The 7,500-nt window shown below is 32.9% G+C and overlaps 1 pseudogene; it reads right to left on the bottom strand.

Moving 5' to 3' along the window:
- LOC137633147 (irregular chiasm C-roughest protein-like) overlaps positions 1-7,500 on the bottom strand; it is a 243,305-nt pseudogene that overhangs the window by 134,038 nt on the left and 101,767 nt on the right.

Here is a 7,500-nt window from a genome sequence, read left to right as displayed (position 1 = left end):
ACCATTTGCTGCAACAACGGACACCAAGTACTTGAACTGATCCACCTCCTCAAGTAACTCTACATTCAACATGACATTCAACCTCGCACCACCTTCCCTTCTCGTACATCTCATAACCTTGCTCTTACCCACATTAACTCTCAGCTTCCTTCTCATATACACTTACAAACTCTGTCACTAATTGACCAATCTTCTCTTCCAAGTCTGCAACTGGTACAGTATCATTCACAAACAGCAACTGATTTTACTTCCCATTCATGATCATCCTCGACCAAGCACTCGAGCATTCACCTCTGTCACCACTCCATCAACAAACAGGTTGAACAACCATGGCGACATCGCACATCCCTGTCTCAGCCACTAGAAACCACTCGCTCACTTTATTTCCTATCACATTTTACTGCCTTTGTAGAAACTTTTCATTGCTTGCAACATTAATCCACCAATTCCATATAACCTCATAACATTCAACATCGCTCCCCTATATATATATATATATATATATATATATATATATATAGTATATATATATATATATATATATATATATATATATATATTTATATATATACATATATATATATATATATATATATATATATATAATATATATATATATTATATATATATGTATATATACATATATACATATATACATATATACATATACACACACACACATATATATATATATATATATATATATATATATATATATATATATATATACATATATATATATATATACAATGTATATATATATATATAAAATAAAATTTTACAATATTAAAGTTAAAATAATCAGACTAGTTAGCCACATTAGAGTTCATTTTACGATATTTAAAATATAACTTAAATACATTATTCAAGAGGGATCATTGTTCCATGATTCAATCTAAAACTAGAGAGGCACTCAGTAGAGTACATACCTCCCCAGTGGCATCTTATTTCTCGAACATTTGGTCGACCTTGAATTAACATGTAATATTTGCATGGATTTTTATACAATCAAATATGAACCAAGTTTGAAGTCTCTGTGACAACGATGTCCAAACTTATGACTGATTACGTGAGTTGGAAATTTTTCCTAACAGTATCCTTGACCTTTGACCTTGACCTTCCAAAATTTAATAATTTTCAGCTTTTTACATAAGTTATCCCTGCAAATTTCATTACCCTACGATTAAAATATTGGTCAGGAAGCTGTTCACAAACAAACAAAAACACAACACATAAACAAACACAAACAGGGGATAAAAAAAAACCTCCTCCTAACTTCGTTGGCAGAAGTAATAAGTAAATCTACTCCTATGCATATTGAAGAAGACGTAAAAAAAAAAAATCTTGGGCATTTAAGCTGTGATATTTACATACAAAAGAAGTATTATTTGCTATAAACAATATCACTATTGCTATTTGCATAGAGGGAAATAATGTTGGTAATAAACGAAGTCACATTTCCGCATTCGTGATATTACTTACAGGAAAAAGTATTTGGTGCTCAAACGCACAACAGCCATTTTAATTAAAACAATTACTCAACCGTTTCTGATGCCAAACTGACGTGAACAATTCTATTTTCATATTCTAATTCATTTTAACAGTAGATTTTTCTTTAAAATTTATAGCTTTTCAATATATACAGTATAGTATTTTCCTATGATATTATAATTATTAATTTCCCTTGAAGAATCGAAAGAAATCAAATCCAAAATTTGCTACTGCAATTTCCCAAAGATTAAGTGGTTTTGCGGTCCTCAGCTGAATGCATAAAATCCTTTCACTCATATTCATTAAAATCCGGCACTGATGCTTACTGATGAGAGAGAGAGAGAGAGGAGAGAGAGGAGAGAGAGAGAGGAGAGAGAGAGAGAGAGGAGAGAGAGAGAGAGAGAGTGTGTGTGTGATGAAAATTAATATTGGCTATAAATATTTGGTACAAGAGAGAGAGAGAGAGAGAGAGAGAGGAGAGGGAGAGAGAGGGAGAGAGAGAGAGGAGAGAGAGAGAGAGAGAGAGAGAGTGTGTGTGTGTGTGTGATGAAAATTAATATTGGCTATAAATATTTGGTACAAGAGAGAGAGAGAGAGAGAGGAGAGAGAGAGGAGAGAGAGAGGAGGAGAGAGAGAGAGAGAGAGAGAGAGAGAGATGAAAATTAATATTTGCTATAAATATTTGGTACGAGAGAGAGAGAGAGAGAGAGAGAGAGGAGGAGAGAGAGAGAGAGAGAGAGAGAGAGAGAGAGAGACGAAAATTAATATTTGCTATAAATATTTGGTACGAGAGAGAGAGAGAGGAGAGAGAGAGAGAGAGGGAGAGGAGAGGAGGAGGAGGAGAGAGGGGAGAGAGAGGAGAGAGAGAGAGAGAGAATGATGAAAGTATTTTGCACAAACGAGAGAAAGAGAGAGATGAAAATCAATATTTGTCATAAATATTTTGTACGAGAGAGAGAGAGAGGAGAGAGGAGAGGAGGAGAGAGAGAGAGGAGGAGAGAGGAGAGAGAGAGAGAGAGAGAGCGGAGTATATTGAATATGGAAAAAATATCAAAATAATAAACAGGATAAAAAGAAAGTGAGAGAAATTCAAATAAATGCAACACTAAAAATTTCGTTTACATTTATAGTCACCACGTTGCTCGAATCACAATAACATTAAGCCATTTCTTTATAATGTGACGAATGTCCTTGCGGAAATTGCTAACAATCTCTTGTATCAACTTCAAACATCCGGGTTTTCATCAGTTGCTAACATAATGACGTTTATGATGTCCTAAACTTAGTGACTATTATTATTATTATTATTATTATTATTATTATTATTATTATTATTATTATTATTATTATTATTATTATTATTATTATTATTATTATTATTATTATTATTATTAGCCAGGCTATAACCCTAGTCGGAAAAAACAAGATGCAATAAACTCAAGGGCCCTAACAGGGAAAAGAATGGCACAGTTAGGAAAGGAAATAAGGAAATAAACAAACTACATGAGAAGAATATACAATCAAAACAAAATTTTTCGAGAACAGTAACAACAATATAATAGATTCGATTCTTCACATATAAACTATAAAAAATTCAAAAATAAGAGGAAGAGATATAAGATAAAACAGCCTGCCCGAGTGTACCCCCAAGCAAGAGTACTCTAATCCAAGAAAGTTGAAAGTGGAAGACCATGGTACAGAGACTATAGCACTATTTAAGACTAGAGAACAAAGGTTTGATTTTGGAGTGTCCTTCTCCTAGAAGAGCTCCTTACTATAGCTAAAGTCTCTCTTATACCTTTACCAAGAGGAAAGTAGCAACTGAAAATTTACAGTGCGGTAGATTATGTACAGTTGAACACAAGAGTCCTTGGCACACCTCTCTCCGAAGAAGTGACGAACCCTTACTTCGTGGCGAGTAACCAAACAGCTAGTGTACGAAGAGATAGTGGAATTGTAGGGGGGGAGCTCAGTACAGGAACTCGCAGTGCAGTAAGGGTGGGGATGGGTACTCCTCTACAGAGCGAGGTGTACCAGGAATCCCTGTGTTCAACTTTATAGTTAGTCATAAAAAAAGGTAGAAAATGGCAGATTCCCCATTTCTCGTTGGTGTTCAAGTTATATCACGATAAGAGGAGGACCACCCATATGTCACTTTTTTTAATTGAGCTTTCATATCAATCACTGTAATTGTCAATACATAAACGATAGACTAGATTTCTTCTCACTGTAGTCAAATTGCGCTCTGGTAGGAGAGTCAGTAACTCAATTTTCAAATTTTTCCCCCCCCACAAAAAGAATATTTGGACTGTACAATCCACTTATCCAAAGTTGCATTTAGTTGATTGGGAAGGGCTATTTTTCAGTCACTGATAGATAGATTATTATTATTATTATCATTATTATTATTTAAGCAATAACTCTAAATGGAAAAGCATGATGCTACAGAGAAAAGGGCTCCAACAGAAAAAATAGCCCAGCGAGGCAAAGAAACAAGGAAAAAAAATAACAGCAATGAACATTTAAAATAAAATATTAACGATTGTTATATCTTTTCAGATTCTATGGTGGGAGTGAATAGAGTTCCCATTCCCAGCTATTTGCAGGACCAGGATCTGTTTTATGCATAAAAGTATTTATATCTGAGTAAATTAGAGACGAGAGAAGACAGCGAGGTCTATATGTAATAAGATAGTGAAAAGTGTTTATTCGCAATCAAGATCGCCAGAAGAGACTGAAAAATTAGGAGATGAGATCACCTTCTAAGTGAATGTTAAAAATAAGATGGTGAGATCACCCTCTGAGTGACAGAAAAAATAAGATGGTAAGGTCATCTTCTAAGTGACAGAAAAAATATGATGGTAAGGTCATCTTCTAAGTGACTGTTAAAAGTAAGATGGTAAGATCATCTTCTATGTGACTGAAAAATAAGATGGTAAGATCATCTTCTAAGTGACTGTGAAAAATAAAATGGTAAGATCATCTTCTAAGTGACTGTGAAAAATAAGATGATAAGAATATCTTCTAAGTGACTGAAAAGTAAGATGGTAAGATCATCTTCTAAGTGACTGTGAAAAATAAGATGGTAAGATCATCTAAGTGACTGTGAAAAATAAGATGATAAGAATATCTTCTAAGTGACTGTGAAAAGTAAGATGGTAAGATCATCTTCTAAGTGACTGTTAAAAGTAAGATGGTAAGATCATCTTCTAAGTGACTGTGAAAAATAAGATGATAAGAATATCTTCTAAGTGATTGTGAATTAATAAGATGGTAAGAACATGATCTATGTAACTGTTAAAAGTAAGATGGTAAGATCATCTTCGAAGTGATTGTTAAAAGTAAGATGGTAAGATCATCTTCTAAGTGACTGTGAAATGTAAGATGGTAAGATCATCTTCGAAGTGATTGTTAAAAGTAAGATGGTAAGAACATGTTCTATGTGACTGTTGAAAATAAAATGGTAAGAACATCTAAAAAAAAAACCATGATACCAGCCATTTTCGGCTTAGTTACTTTCAGACTACTGGGAACTTACCCAGTGAGCGGAGAGGTGAGGGCTTGATTGGAGGTAAGGCAGGTGAGGGTAGAATTGTGGGTGTGACCTCCGAGGGGTGAAGGTCAGGTGGGACGTCACCGTCACCCGCTTCCTGTCGGGGAATTTCTCTGTGTATTGGACGGCCCCCGTCCGGATGGTCTCTCGGGTGCTGTCGTCCACCCACTGAATCTGAAAAAAATTAATATTGACTTTTATTTACAGTGAAAGGATCATAGCTTGGTACTGAATTTGGGGATCTGTTACGCAGTTACTTTTTTTAGAATGATATATTGTTAATTTATTCTCATTTATTTATTTCCTTATTTCCTTTCCTCACTGGGCTATTTTTCCCTGTTAGAGCCCTTGGGCTTATAGCATCTTGCTTTTCCAACTAGGGTTGTAGCTTGGCTAATAATAATAATAATAATAATAATAATAATAATAATAATAATAATAATAATAATAATAATAATAATAAAAGATAATTGTATGGTACTGAACTTAGGGGATGTATAATGTATTGATAAATTAATCAATCTAAATAAAAAGAAAATTAATTTTTGACAAAAAATTAACATTGACTTTTTTACTTACAGTGAAAGGATCATAGCTTGTCAATGAATCTTAGGATCTGAATATCTTATTCTTTTACATTGAAAAGATAATTGTATAGTACTGAACTCAGGGGATGTATAATGTATTGATAAATTACCAATTTGAATAAAAGAAAATTAATTTTTGAAACAAAAATTAATATTGACCCTTCTACTTACAGTGAAAAGACTATAACTTGGCACTGAATCTGGGGATCAGAATATCCTATTCTTTTACAATGAAAAGATAATTGTATACTACTGCTCCTAGGAAATGTATAATGTATTGATAAAGTACCAATCTGAATATATGATTTTTAAAAAATCTATTTTATCATAACAATCTTATCTGACATTATCACTACAATGCCGAGACCTGGGCCACTACAATAAGATTCTTTTATTTACGCTGATAAGATGATTACAAAGTTGCAAACTAAAGAAATAACATTAAATAGGCCTATCCATATATTCCTATGAATATTCCAATTCAAAATGACTCGGTTACAATTAATTAAGCAAGCTGAGATTGTGTTTAATTCGTATCAGCATCACGTAAATCAATCTCGTTTCCAGAGGTCAAGTTCAATTAAAAACATATACACGTGCAAAGGTGTGGACACTAAATGTTACACTCAATCTTTTTTAATGGGGTGCATTTGCACTGTCTCGCAGCGGTGCCCTTTTACCTCGGAAAAGTTTCCTGCTCTCTGATTGGTTAGAATTATCTTGTCCAACCACTCAGCGATCAGGAAACTTTTCCGAGCTAAAAGGGTACCGCTGCGAGTCGGTACAAATATGCCTCGCTAAAAAAAAATTGACTATAGATGTTTTCACTATCATAATTAAAAGACGCCCTAGCTCATGTTCCTTGTGTTCGATGCTGCATCAGTCATGAATTGTAAAGGCAACCGCAGAAAAGTACAGCACAAAATCTATTAAGATAGAGACTGTACATTTGACATTTGGCAACGCTGCAATGTAGGGACGGCACCTTACAAATAAGGGTGGTTTTCATTTCCATAATTATAAGAATTAAGTTTCTGAATTTATCGTAGGAATACACAATCCATAGATTATTATCATTACTTGATTAACATTACTGTCATTTGGTGAATGATGTATTTGTCACGCAGGGATATCACCCTCTATATTGCGGCGTTGCCAAATGTCTCCCGAGCTTACTGTGATGTGTATAAATTTATGAAGTCAACTGTACCATGCGTTTCAAAAGGAACCAAGTAAGAAAACGCTGTAATATGAGGCAATTACGATATCATCATCTACGCCAATCGACTCTAATTACGATAAAAGTTTTCTTAAATCAAAGTCACGGACAGCCAAAGTCCGCAAACATCAGGAGGGACGAATAAACAAAATCCCAAAACAGGACAATTTGCAGGAATGGAAATTCACTTCATTTCCCAATTTCCTTCTTTTTTAGTACTGCTATAAAACAGCTATGAAAATATTTATTACCTTTCAATTTATTCCGCATCAGTGACGTTCGTCCTTCCTTTCATGATGATTTATAAATTACCTATTCATCTTTTTACTTTAAAAAAAAAGTGATTTGATTACGAAACAGGTATTTATTTATTTTTACTTATATATATATATATATATATATATATATATATATATATATATATATATATATATATATATATATATATACACACAGACATATATATATATATATATATATATATATATATATATATATATACATAGATATATACATAAATATATATACATATATATATATATGTATTTATATATATATATATATACATATAATATACACATGTGTGTATGTGTATACATATGTATGTGTGTATATATATATATATATATATATATATATATATAGCCTAT

Source organism: Palaemon carinicauda, chromosome 42, assembly GCF_036898095.1.
Source record: "Palaemon carinicauda isolate YSFRI2023 chromosome 42, ASM3689809v2, whole genome shotgun sequence".
Classification (NCBI taxonomy): Eukaryota; Metazoa; Arthropoda; class Malacostraca; order Decapoda; family Palaemonidae; genus Palaemon; species Palaemon carinicauda.
Note: the sequence above shows the minus strand (reverse complement) of the source record. Positions and strands in the feature narration are given on the sequence as shown.